Raw genomic sequence first — 14455 nt, 5'->3', positions numbered from 1 at the left:
TTTTTGCACATCTGACCACTGTCACTTTAAACATTAATAACTCTGGAATGTTTTTAGTTATCATTCTGATTCAGAGATAGTTTTTTTCGTGACATATTCTACTTTAACATAGTGGTAAAATGTTGTATCTTGCATCCTTTCTTGGTGAAAAATCCCCAAATTTGATGAAAAATGTGAAAATGTTGCATTTTTCTAACTTTGAAGCTCTCTGCTTGTAAGGAAAATGAATATTCCAAATAATTTTTTTTAATTATCATATGCAATATGTCCACTTTATGTTTGCATCATAAAATTTACGTGTTTTTACTTTTGGAAGACACCAGAGGGCTTCAAAGTTCAGCAGCAATTTTCCAATTTTTCACAAAATTTCCAAACTCACAATTTTTCAGGGACCAGTTCAGGTTTGAAGTGGATTTGAAGGGTCTTCATATTAGAAATACCCCACAAATGACCCCATTATAAAAACTGCACCCCCCAAAGTATTGAAAATGACATTCAGTAAGCAGTTTAACCCTTTAGGTGTTTCACAGGAATAGCAGCAAAGTGAAGGAGAAAATTCACAATCTCCATTTTTTACACTCGTATGTTCTTGTAGACCCAATTTTAGAATTTTTACAAGGGGTAAAAGGAGAAAATGTATACTTATATTTGTAGCCCAATTTCTCTCGAGTAAGCACAGGCGGGCGCAGTAGAGGGCTCAGAAGTGAAGGAGCGACAAGGGGATTTTGGAGAGTACGTTTTTTTTTTAATGATTTTTGGGGGGCATGTTGCATTTAGATAGCCCCTATGGTGCCAGAACAGCAAAAAAAAAACACATGGCATACCATTTTGGAAACTAGACCCCTTGAGGTTCGTAACAAGGAATAAAGTGAGCCTTAATACCCTATAGGTGTTTCATGACTTTTGCATATGTAAAAAAATAAAAATAAATTTCACTAAAATGTGTGTTTCCCCCAAAATTTCACATTTTTGCAAGGGTTAATAGCAGAAAATAGCCCACAAAAATTGTAACCCCATCTCTTCTGAGTATGAAGGTACACCATAAGTTGACCTGAAGTGTACTATGGGTGAACTACAATGCTCAGAAGAGAAGGAGTCATATTTGGCTTTTTGAGAGCAAATTTTGCTCGGCGGCATGTCGCATTTAGGAAGCCCCTATGGTGCCAGAACAGCAAAATAACCCCCACATGGCATACCATTTTGGAAACTAGACCCCTTGAGGAACGTAACAAGAAATAAAGTGAGCCTTAATACCCCACAGGGGTTTCACGACTTTTGCATACGTAAAAAAAAAAAAAAAATCACTAAAAGGTGTGTTTCCCCCCCCCAAATTTCCCATTTTTGCAAGGTTTAATAGCAGAAAATACCCCCAAAAATTGTAACCCCATCTCTTCTGAGTAAGGAGGTACCCCATAAGTTGACCTGAAGTGCAATACGGGCAAACTACAATGCTCAGAAGAGAAGGAGTCATATTTGGCTTTTTGAGAGCAAATTTTGCTCGGGGGGCATGTCGCATTTAGGAAGCCCCTATGGTGCCAAAACAGCAAAATAACCCCCACATGGCATACCATTTTGGAAACTAGACCCCATGAGGAATGTAACAAGGCGTAAAGTGAGCATTTACCCCCCACTGGTGTCTGTCAGATCTTTGGAACAGTGGGCTGTACAAAATTTTTTATTTGCACAGCCCACTGTTCCAAAGGTCTGTCAGACACCAGTGGGGTGTAAATTCTCACTGCACCCCTCATTACATTCCGTGAGGGGTGTAGTTTCCGAAATGGGGTCACATGTGTTTTATTTTTTTTTATTTGCGTTTGTCAAAACCGCTGTAACAATCAGCCACCCCTGTGCGAATAACCTCAAATGTACATGGTGCACTCTCCCTTCTGGGCCTTGTTGTGCGCCCCCAGAGCACTTTGCGCCCACATATGGGGTATCTACGTAGTCGGGAGAAATTGCATTTCAAATTTTGGGGGGCTTGTTTCCCCTTTACCTCTTGTCAAAATGAAAAGTATAGGGCAACACCAGCATGTTAGTGTAAAAAAATAATTTTTTTACACTAACATGCTGGTGTAGACCCCAACTTCACCTTTTCATAACGGGTGAAAGGAGAAAAAGACGCCCAAAATTTGTTAGGCAATTTCTCCCGAGTAAGGCAATACCCCATATGTGACCCTAAACTGTTGCCTTGAAATACGACAGGGCTCCGAAGTGAAAGCGCCATGTGCATTTGAGGCCTGAATTAGGGATTTGCATAGGACTGGACATAGGGGTATTCTACGCCAGTGATTCCCAAACAGGGTGCCTTCAGCTGTTGCAAAACTCCCAGCATGCTTGGACAGTCAACGGCTGTCCGGCAATACTGGGAGTTGTTGTTTTGCAACAGCTGGAGGCTCCATTTTGGAAAGAGAAGCGTACCAGACGTTTTTAATTTTTATTGGAGAGGGGGGCTGTGTATATGTAGTGTTTTTTACTTTTTATTTTATGTTAGTGTAGTGTAGTGTTTTTAGGGTACAGTCACACAGGCGGGGGATTACAGCGAGTTTCCCGCTGCGAGTTTGAGCTGCCGCGCAAAATTTGTTGCATTGCAAACTTGCAGCCTGATACTCATTGTAAGCCCCCTGCCCATGTGAATGTACCCTGTGCATTCACAGGGGGGGGGGGGGACCTCCAGCTGTTGCAAAACTACAACTCCCAGCATGCACAGTCTATCAGTGCATGCTGGTAGTTATAGTTTTGCAACAGCTGGAGGCACACGGGTTGGGAAACACTGAGTTAGGAAACAGACAATGTTTTCCAACCAGTGTGCCTCCAGCTGTTGCAAAACCACAACTCCGAAACATTCTCAGGCATGCTGGGAGTAGTAGTTCAGCAACATCTTTAGAGCCAGATGTTGCCGAACTACAACTCCCAGCATGCTTGGAGTTGTAGTTTTGCTACATCTGGAGGACTACAGTTTGCAGACCACTAATACAGTGGTTCTCAATCTGTGCCCTTCCAGATGTTGCAAAACTACAACTCCCAGTATGACAAAACTGTCCAGGCATGCTGGGAGTTGTAGTTCTGCAACATCTGAAGGGCCAGATGTTACAGAACTACAACTCCCAGCATGCCTGGACAGTAAGGGCATGCTGAGGATGTGTAGTTTTGCAACATCTGGAAGGGCACAGTGGTCCCAAAACTGTGGACCTCCAGAAGTTGCAAAACTGCAACTCCCAGCATGCCCAGACGCCAAGGGCTGTCTGGGCATGCTGTGAGTTGTAGTATACAGGGTCCCAATACAGCAATGAATGTCGCTTTACGGCGACGTGCATTGCTGTAAAGGGCCCGACCGCGGCTGAAGACCAACTTACCTGTCGCTGCCGTCTTCATCGCCGGGATCCGGGTCTTCAGGGACGAGGCAAGTACAGGGGCCGGGCCCCAGCACTCCCCCGTCCCCCGCCGCGTCCTCCGGTCTTCCTCCCGTCCTCTCCGGACTTCCAGGGGCCGGGCAGGGCGGGAGGAAGTAAAGCCCAGGGTGCGGGGACGTCCCCGTACGTCCTGGGTCCTTAAGAGGTGAAGGTACTTACAATATTACATTTATCATACAGTCCTAACCTTGTTTAAGACCCATAGGTCATGTTCGCACGTCAGAATTTCCAATGCGGAATTCGGCCCGGGCATTCCGCTGTAGCAGAGTCCCATTGAATTCAACAGGATTCTGCTGCGCTGTGCTCACGGCAGAATATCCAGGGCAGATGTTTCCAGCACGGAAATTCCGTTTTCTGTATCCGCAGAAAGAATGAACACGTTCATTCTTTCTGCAGACACTGCACGGAATGCTTAGCCATCTAGGAGATGGCTATCCGCACAGAGATTTTCCCTGCGGACAGATAGGATATGTTTAAACAGATATATCAATATAACAAAGATCATAAGACATTTTAAGCAGTTTACGTATAATATATTAGAATGTTTACATAAACAGGACTACACATAGGACACATGGTCACACATTTAGTGGGAGATTTATCAAAACCTGCCCAGAGGAAAAGTTGACCAGTTGCCAAAAGCAACCAAGGCCTTTTTCCAAATGAAAGAAGCGATTTGATTGGTTGCTGTGGGCAACTCAGCAACTTTTAGACTGTAAGAAAGGGAATTTTGTCTAAGGCAAAGGAAAGGGTTTTTTACACTAAGAGCAATAAGGATGTGGAATCCTCTGCCTGAAGATGCAGTTTTATTAGTCTGTACAGACGTTTAAACAGCAACTGGATGAATACTTACAAAAACATAACATTAAGGGACATAGGCCCTGATTTTTTTTTAGCATGTTGTGATGCCCGCGCTGTAGCATGTTGTGATGCCTGCGCTGTAGAATGTTGCAGAAAATAATTTCCAGTATGATAATCAAATATACCAATTGCCACAGAATGGGAAAGGGCTAAAGAAGTTTTTACCATTTAAAACTACAGCTCCCAGTATGACCTTTAGTATGTGGTAAGGTTATGCTGGGAGATGTTGTTTCACCCATCATTACTGCAGAACTTAAAAGTGACTCCAGCTCTGATAGGACATAATGAGGAGAATACAGAATGATATCAGTGACTACAGGTGACCTCTCTATAGTGAGGAGAATACACAATGATATCAGTGATTACAGGTGACATCTTCTCTATAGTGAGGAGAATACATAGTGATATCAGTGACTACAGGTGACGTCTTCTCTATAGTGAGGAGAATACACAATAATATCAGTGATTACAGGTGACGTCTTCTCTATAATCTTTCCTTATCTAATTCAGATGGTACTTACCGCCAGGACTTGTTCCAGCTAAATGTTCACTCAGCAGAACTTGACGGCTCCTCACTATGTCAGCGGATTCTGATCCTCTATATGAAAACAATAATTATTATAATACTGCCAAACACTGTTTCCTTTGAATCTAATACTGACACACCGTACCCTCTAAATATGATACTACTACACACTGTACACTCTGAATATAATACCGCCACACACCGTATCCTCTGTATATAAAACCGCCACACACTGTAACCTCAGAATATATTACTACAACACAAGGAACCCTCTGAATATAAAACTACCACATACAGTGCTCTCTTAATATAACCTTGCCATGCACCCTCTGAATACAATACCGTAATGTATTGTGGCCCATAAAAACCATACTACCCCAAAAATTCCTTATAATATACACTATGGCCGACATGTATAATTGTCTTTAGACTGCTTTTTGTGACTAAAAATGGTGCAAAAAAGGCGCAAGCAGGGTTTATTTGCGCCTTTTTTTCGCTTGATTTGCAATCCACTGATTTTGGCAATACACATGATATGGACAGGTTTTATGAACAGTTTTTGTGAAAAGGTGCAAAAAAGGCGCAAAGCCACTGAAAAGTCTCTAAAACTACACCAGCCAAGACTTAGCTTTTTGGTTTATGTGAAGAGTGAAATTTTAGAAATTGTGACCTGCACAAAATGTATCAAATGCTCTTCTACCTTTTAATAAATTTGGTGCTGCTACACAGAAAAATACTTCACTTACACTTACAATGGTAAATGCCGGCCTATACCTCTGAAATGCAAAACACTCTGTGCCACTCATAGTAATAATGCCCCATCCTGTGCCCCCACATATAATAATTATAACACGTCCTGTTCCCCCCACATAATAATAATAATGTCCTCTGTCCTGTGCCCCTCACATATAATGCCCCCTGTCCAGCCCCCTCAGGGGGCATTATATGTGAGGGGCACAGGACATTGGGCATTATATGTGGAGGCACAGGACAGCCCCCCCCCCCTGTCATGTGCCCATATAATGCATATATAATGCCCCCCTGACATATGTCCCTGACTTATAATGCCCCCTGTCCTTTGCCCCTCAAATATAATGCCCCATGTCCTGTGCCCCTCACATATAATGCCCCCTGAGGGGGCATTATATGTGAGGGGCACAGGACATGGGGTATTATATATGAGGGGCACATGACAGGGGGGCATTATATGTGAGGGGCACAGGACATGGGGCATTATATGAGAGGGGCATTATATGTGAGGGGCACATGTCAGGGGGCATTATATGTGGGGGCACATGACGGGGGCATTATATGTGGGGGGCACATGACACGGGGGCATTATATGTGAGGGGCACATGACAGGGGGGCATTATATATGAGGGGCACTGGACAGCGGGTATTAAAAGTGATGAGCACATGACTTTGGGTATTATAAGTAAGCGGCAAATGTCAGGGGGGCATTATATGGGCACATGACAGGGGGCCCCTGTCATGTGCCCCCACATATAATGCCCCCTGACATGTGCCCCTCACATATAATGCCCCCGTCATGTGCCCCCACATATAATGCCCCCCTGACATGTGCCCCTCACATAAAATGCCCCCGTCATGTGCACCCACATATAATGCCCCCCTGACATGTGACCCTCACATATAATGCCCCCACATATAATGCCCCCCTGACATGTGCCCCTCACAGATAATGCCCCCGTCATGTGCCCCCACATATAATGCCCCCCTGACATGTGACTCTGACTTATAATGTCCCCTGTCCTGTGCCCCTCACATATAATGCCCCATGTCCTGTTCCCCTCACATATAATGCCGCCCTGACAAGTGCCCCTCACATATAATGCCCCCTGAGGGGACAGGGGACATTATATGTAACTGGTACATGTCAGGGGGGCATTATATGTGAGGGGCACAGGACATGGGGTATTATATATGAGGGGCACATGACAGGGGGGGGGGTCCTGTCATGTGCCCCCACATATAATGCCCCCCTGACATGTGCCCCTTACTCATCATTTGCCCCTCTCACTTATAATTTGCTCCCCCCTCCCCCCTTCTCACGCCTGTCACCTTTCTCACAAGCTGCAGCTGCTCCATTCCTGCAGTCAGTGAGCTCCACGGGGTTGTGATCTCCGGGCGCCGGCGCGATGATGCAATGTCATCGCGCAGGCTTGCTGTGATTGGCTCTCACTGACTGCAGGAATGGAGCAGCCGCGGCTTGTGATAGAAAGGTGACGGGCGTGAGAAAGGGGTGGTGGAGCGGGACAACCGACAGCTCCCGCTCCACCATGCGATAGTTCAGGAGGAGGGGCAACAATCTCGGGGGGGCAACTGCCCCGTTGCCCCCTCCCCCCCTGGATCCGCCACTGTCTAAAACAGAGTTTTACAAAGATTGTACCCCCAGTTATTGCAAAACTACAACTCCCATCATGGGAGTTGTAGTTTAGGAACAGCTGAATGCTGTAGTGGTGCAATGGTGATCTCCTATACTGGATAACAACACACTTTCCAGCCGGTATCCAGTATGCTGCAAAATACAGTCATAAAGACAGATGACCCCTAGTGGCGGCTATTAAACTTTTTTTAGTAAAATTGAAATTTTTTACAAATAAATGTATATTTAAAAAAGTAATCTTATCAGTAGTACTGCAACATATAAAAAGTTTTTCATAATGACAGTGCCTCTATAAGGGGTCAAAGGGGTATTCCAGCGATAAACATATTTCCAGTTCACAGCATAGGGGATAAGTATCTAATCCCAGTGTGCGGCTATCTTCAGTGGATTCATCGAGAATAAATGGAGCGTATGCAGATCCACCACTCGATTCAGTGGAGTGAGTCAGGTACTTGATCTCGCAATCCATAAAGTCGGACCCTACCGCAAGTTAAACGTTTATCCCCTATCCTAGGTTTTATCAAAATAAATTGCATGCTATTCCCCCCCCCCCCCCCCCCCCCATATTTTGTTGTCTCTTCCAATTATGGTAAAATGAAAAATGTCACTACAAAGTACAATTGGTGGCTCAAAAAACAAGTCTTTATATGGCTCTGTGGATGGAAATGAGTAATGTCTTTTAAAAGGCGAGGGGAAAAATGCAAAACTAATAATTGACTGTGACCTTAACCCCTTAAGGACGCAGCCCTTTTTCACCTTAAGGACTGAGCCCTTTTTCACAATTCTGACCACCGTCGCTTTACGAATTAATAACGCGAAAACACTTTTACTGAATATTCTGATTCTGAGACTGTTTTTTCATGACATATTCTACTTTATTTGGGTGGTAAATTTGGAAAATTTAGCATTTTTCTAATTTTGAAGCTCTCTACTTTGATATTCCAAATAAATTTTATTTTTATTCACAAATACAATATGTCCACTTTATGTTGGCATCATATAGTTACATAGTTACATAGTTAGTACGGTCGAAAAAAGACATATGTCCATCAAGTTCAACCAGGGAATTAAGGGGTAGGGGTGTGGCTCGATATTGGGGAAGGGACATAGTTTTGCTTTTTGAAAAAATTAGCAAAACTACAACTACAAGCATGCTGGGAGTTGCAGTTTGGCCTTCCTAGTGGTTGCCACAGTAAAGATCACTCTACCTTCATTTTCAATTGCATATCATATGATATCAGGTCGGTCCCGGCATGTATCTGATGCCGGGACCCGGGCTAATAGCGCGCGGCAGCGATTGCAGTGCCGCACGATATTAAACCTTTAGACGTGGCGTTCAAAGTTGAACGCTGCGTCTAAACCAAAAGTAAAACCATCCCGGCTGCTCAGCGGTGCTGATCGGGACCACCGCAGTGAAAATGCGGTGTCCCGATCAGCTGGGACACGAGCGGAGGTCCTCTTACCTGCCTCCAGCATGTCCCCTCGGCGATTGATTGCTCCAAGCCTGAGATTCAGGCTTGAGCAATCGACCGCCGATAACCCGGATCACTGCAAAGCTATGGATTTGCAGGGATCAGGGTAAAAGATCAGTGTGTGCAGTGTTATTGGTCCCTATGGGACCTATAACACTGCAAAAAAAAAAAAAAAAAAAAAAAAAAAAAAAAAAAGGTAATAAATGTGATTTAACCCTTCCCTTAATAAAAGTTCAAATCACCATGTAAATAAAAATAAATATAAACATATGTGGTATCGCCGCGTGCGTAAATGTCCGAACTATAACAATATATCATTTATTGAACCACACGGTCAATGGCGTGCGCGCAAAAAAATTCCAAAGTCCAAAATAACGTATTTTTGGTCGCTTTTTATATCATGAAAAAATTAATAAAAAGCGATCAAAAAGTCCGATCAATACAAAAATGGTACCGCTAAAAACTTCAGATCACGGCGCAAAAAATTAGCCCTCATACCGCCCCATATGTGGAAAAATAAAAAAGTTATAGGGGTCAGAAGATGCCAATTTTAAACGTATACATTTTTCTGCATGTAGTTATGATTTTTTTACAGAAGTACAACAAAATCAAACCTATATAAGTAGGGTATCATTTTAACCGTATGGACCTACAGAATAAAGATAAGGTGCAATTTTTACAGAAAAATGTACTGCTTAGAAACGGAAGCCCCCAAAATTTACAAAATGGCGTTTTTTCTTAAATTTTGTCGCACAATGATTTTTTTTCCGTTTCACCGTAGATTTTTGGGTAAAATGACTGATGTCACTGCAAAGTAGAATTGGTGGTGCAAAAAATAAGCCATCATATGGATTTTTAGATGCAAAATTGAAAGGGTTATGATTTTTAAAAGGTGAGGAGGAAAAAACGAAAGTGCAAAAACGGAAAAACCCGTGGTCCTTAAGCGGTTAAGGACTCGGGATGCAGGGCATATGCATACAGTGGGGATCAAAAGTTTGGGCACCGCAGGTAAAAATTTCTATTAATGTGCATAAAGAAGCCAAGGAAAGATGGAAAAATCTCCAAAAGGCATCAAATTACAGATTAGACATTCTTATATGTCGTAAAAAGTTAGATTTTATTTCCTCCATTTACACTTCAAAAATAACAGAAAACAAAAAAATGGTGCCTGCAAAAGTTTGGGCACCCTGCAGAGTTAATATCTTGTACTGCCCCCTTATGGCAAGTATCACAGCTTGTAAACGGTTTTTGTAGCCAGCCAAAAGTCTTTCAATTCTTGTTTGAGGTATCTTTGCCCATTCTTCCTTACAAAAGTCTTCTAGTTCTTTGAGATTTCTGGGCTGTCTGTCACGCACTGCTCTTTTAAGGTCTATCCATAGATTTTCAGTTATATTGAGGTCAGGAGATTGTAAAGGCCATTGCAAAACCTTCAGTTTACGCCTCTTGATGTAATCCCCGGTGGACTTCGAGGTGTTTTTAGGATCATTATCCATTTGTAGAAGCCATCCTTTCTTTAACTTCAGCTTTTTCACAGATGGCATCAAGTTAGCATCCAAAATTTGCTGAATTTTTATTGAATCCATTTTTCCTTCTACTCGTGAGATATTCCCTGTGCCACTGATTGCAATACAACCCCAAAGCTTGATTGATCCACCCCCATGCTTAACAGTTGGACAGAGCTTCTTTTCATTAAATTCTGTTCCCCTTCTTCTCCAAACGTACCTTTGCTCATTCCAGCCAAAAAGTTACATTTTAACCTCATCGGTCCACAGAACTTATTCCAAAATGCATCAGGCTTGTCTATATGTTCATTTACAAAGTTCAAACACTGATTTTTGTGGTGAGGACATAGAAGAGGTTTTCTTACAAGTATCTATTTATAGTGGAATAGTGTACCACAACTCCAGTGTCTGCCAGATCTTTCTGGAGGGATTGTGCAGTCAAACGTGGGTTTTGAATTGTTCTTCTCGCAATTCCGCGAGCTGTTCTGTATGACATTTTCTTGGTCTTCCAGATCTTGCTTTAACTTCCACTGTTCCTGATGACTGCCATTTCTTAATTACATTCCGAACAGAGGATATTGACATCTGAAAACGTTTTGCTATATTCTTATGGCCTTCTCCAGCTTTGTGAGCGTCAACAATTTTCAGTTTCAGATTTCTAGACAACTGCTTAGAAGAACCCATAGTCTGGGCATTTAAAACCTTTGAGATTGACATCACCTGGTCTTTCCAGATGATGATTGAGAACAATCCATGACACTGGCAGGGGGCACTGCATGCTATAAATTCTGCAGGGTGCCCAAACTTTTGAAGACACCATTTTTTGTTTTCTGTGTTTTGAAAGTGTAAATGATGGAAATAAAATCTAACTTTTGTTGACATATTATAAGAATTATAAGAATGAAATCATGATGATAATGATCGCACTTATTACAGCGCAGTTTACATATGTCCCCACTATTTCATTAATTTTATCTTGTGCATCGCTAGCTTTTAATGTATATTAATACTATTTATAAATTACTTGTATTGTGAGGTGTCCTAAGCAAGGGCCCTGCTTGGGATCTCACTTTTATATAATTTACTATTCACAATAAATGTAATTTTATTAGACCCAAACCCAAATTCCCTTTCTTCATTTTCTCTTTCTAACTGTCCCAATTTTCTCATTTTTTCCCGCCTATAGCCTAGTAGGACTGTTTTATTTATATTTTATGGTGTTACATTTGGCACATTGGGTATGTGCAACACAGTATCCTCAGCTTAGGCCCCTTCCGTTTTATGTAGAGCTCCCACACCTATTTTTTTGAAATTGCAAAACCTATTGGTCTTGCATGCTTTACAACATATCAAAAGTTTTTGTATCTGACAGTGCCCATCTAAGGGGTTAAGGGGAAAAAGTAGGGGTCAAAAGAGCAAAATTTTAAAGTGCATCTGTCACCTCTGTATGAGGTACAGAGCTGCACACAGCAGCAGTTAGGGCATAATGAAATAAGAAAGACGGTATCTTGTTTTGTGTGGTCTCAGTATGTAAACTTATATTGCCCTTGTTTTCTAATCCAGACAGACAGTCAAAAAGGCCAGCCAAGTCACATTGGCACATCTCCTCCTCGCCCTTTCCTGCTCCAATCATGAAACCCTGTACGTCAATCATGCGGGTCATACGTTAAACAAAAGGTACTGTAGAAAATTTATAAAAATAAATATATTAGTGTAGGTCACTATAGCAGAATAAAGAGCCCAAGGTTACTGTTTTTGCCTGTACCCAAAAAAGAAGGTCAATAATATTAATATATTTACGTCCATTGGCGGCCGCGGCTGTATAAAACGTGCTCAGTCCTCAAGGGTAAATTTGTATAGCTAGAGTAATAGATATCCTAAAAAAAAGGTAATAGGATGTAAAATAAAACCATGAATAAAACCATGAAATCAAAGTAGATTAGGTAATTCAGCTAAAGATAGTTGTATTTATATAAACAAGGGGTCTAAATAAAAATGTGTTTTGCTTATTTGCCTAATCTACTGGATATTTAGGCCAGCAGTGTCATGTTCACCACCACACTGCTGGTTTGTTTTTGAGACTCTCTTTTCCTTTTTCTGTGGCCTTCTTCAGATTACAATCCCCAGATTCCTTTGTTTCAAGGTGGGAGATAACTTATTTCCCTCCAACACATTGGTCGCCCCACCCATTGCAGCACAGACATGCTCTATTTGATCACATGACTTGCCCAACATCACCTAACACAATATGTAGATCTGTGTGATAATTATTGTGCTCTGGTAACGTCATCAGGGGACTAGCTTCACACAAAACAGATTAGGCAGCCAATCCCCATTTTAACACCTGACTTGTGATGCATTGTCTTGGGCCGCACAGCAAGCTGGGAAAGGTGCGTAACACTGATTTTGTAGGCTGCAAAAAAATGAACTTTCGGAAAAAAAAGAAAAAAAAAAGACATTTGATACCAAACATAGGTAAATGAAGTATATTAGTAACTAGACTATCCTTGCTGCCCCTGTCTCACATTCAAAGAACTAAAAATCCCAGAACATTTGGTGGATACAGGTGTGATGGCAGCGAGTACTGGTTTGCTGTAACAGCCGTCATTCATAGTTTTAATCATATCCTGCGCTCACTTCATAGACAGAAAACACTGCAGGATGTAAATGTAAGTCCTTGTATGTTAAAGGGGTATTCCTCTCTTAAACATGGTATCCCCTAACCAAAGGATAGAGGATAAGAGGTCTGATCGAGGGGGTCTTGTCATATACCTGAATGGAGGGGGCATGGCGTGACGTCACGTCTCCATCTTGAAAATCCAGCGTTTCCGAGACTGTAGCAGCACCCGGCACAGAATGCCGTGCTGAACCAAGATTGCAACACTGAACTGTGATCAGACTTCTTATCCCCTCTCCATTGGATAGGGAATAAGATGTCTAAGGGTGGGATACCCATTTAAGCACCAGGCGGCCAGGGTGCACATTTACATAGATTGTTGTCTAGAGGTTAATAGGGTACTCCGGTGGAATACCATTTTTTTTTTTTTTGGTCTCAGTAAGTTAAACAGATTTGTAAATTACTGCTATTTAAAAATCTTAATCATTCCAGTACTTAAACGATACTTTACTTTTTGCGTTTTGTACGGTTTTGTCTGTTTTGTTCCTGTACCCAAAACTGTAGCCTATGACGTTTTTTGTCGGGGTGAAAAACCTTATTGAAACTGTATACGGTTCCTTTAACATGGGAGTCAATGAGAACCGTATGTGCGTACGGTTTCATCTGGTTTGCACAATCCGCCTTTTGAGTTTTCACATGTGCAGTGCACACTGAACGGAAAGGAAAGTTTAAAACGTGTACTTTTTTTCTCTTCCTAAACAGATGCAATCGGACATTATTTTTCAAACCGTATATGGGTTTAAATTTGCACACAGGTTTAGATGGAATCCGTTTTTCATCAAAAACCTGTTACGTGAACTGTATTGCAAAAATGTGGTGTGAATGCAGCCTAACTTGCTAGCACCAGTTGATAAAAAAAAAAGAAGACACAATTTTCTTTACTACTAAAGAAGTAAAAAAATATGTAAATAAGGTATCTGCATGTTTAACAAGTGCTTAACCTAAATAGCATGCAACCAGTATTTGTTTTTACAATTTAAATTCTTTAGGCCTCGTCTTTTAATTTTCCATCTGTGGAGCAACACTTGTTTTTGCAGGACAATGGCACCTTTCATTTGACCATAAAATGTGCTGTTAAGAAAAAATAAAAATAATAATAAATATTTAACCCATTAAGGACCAAGCCAATTTTCACCTTAAAAGGGATACTCTGGTGGAATTTTTTTTTTTTTAAATCAACTGGTGCCAGAAAGTTAAAAAGATTTGTAAATGACTTCTATTAAAAAATCTATACCTTTCCAGTACTTTTAGTAGCTGTATGCTATAGAGGAAATTATTTTCTTTTTGAATTTCTTTTTTGTCTTGTTCACAGTACTCTCTGCTGACACCTCAGTCCCTGTCAGGAACTATCCAAAGCAGCATAGGTTTGCAATGGGGATCTTCTCCTGCGGGAATCAGGTGTCAGCAAACAGCACTGTGGACAAGACAAAAAAATTTCCTCTGTAGTATGCAGCTGCTTAAAAGTAAACAAATGTTAAAGATTGTTTAACCCCTTAACGACGCAGGACGTATATTTACGTCCTGCGCCGGCTCCCGCGATATGAAGCGGGATCGCACCGCGATCCTGCATCATATCGCTTCGGTCCCGGCGCTCATCAAC

At 41.8% G+C, this 14455-nt stretch overlaps 1 protein-coding gene across 1 annotated transcript in view; it reads right to left on the bottom strand.

The window, feature by feature from the left end:
- The window catches only part of LOC130283179 (uncharacterized), a 185102-nt gene extending 173045 nt beyond the window's left edge, over window positions 1-12057 (bottom strand). The window contains exons 1-2 of the mRNA XM_056532382.1: window positions 11979-12057; window positions 4793-4869 (exon numbers count right to left, since the gene is read on the bottom strand). The gene's annotated coding sequence lies outside the window, so the exon portion shown is untranslated. The remainder of the gene's footprint in view (window positions 1-4792; window positions 4870-11978) is intronic.
- Window positions 12058-14455: the final 2398 nt, after the last annotated feature.

This window comes from Hyla sarda, chromosome 7 (assembly GCF_029499605.1).
Source record: "Hyla sarda isolate aHylSar1 chromosome 7, aHylSar1.hap1, whole genome shotgun sequence".
Lineage (NCBI taxonomy): Eukaryota > Metazoa > Chordata > Amphibia > Anura > Hylidae > Hyla > Hyla sarda.
The sequence above is the reverse complement of the archived record's forward strand: the minus strand, read 5'-3'. Positions and strand labels throughout refer to the sequence as shown.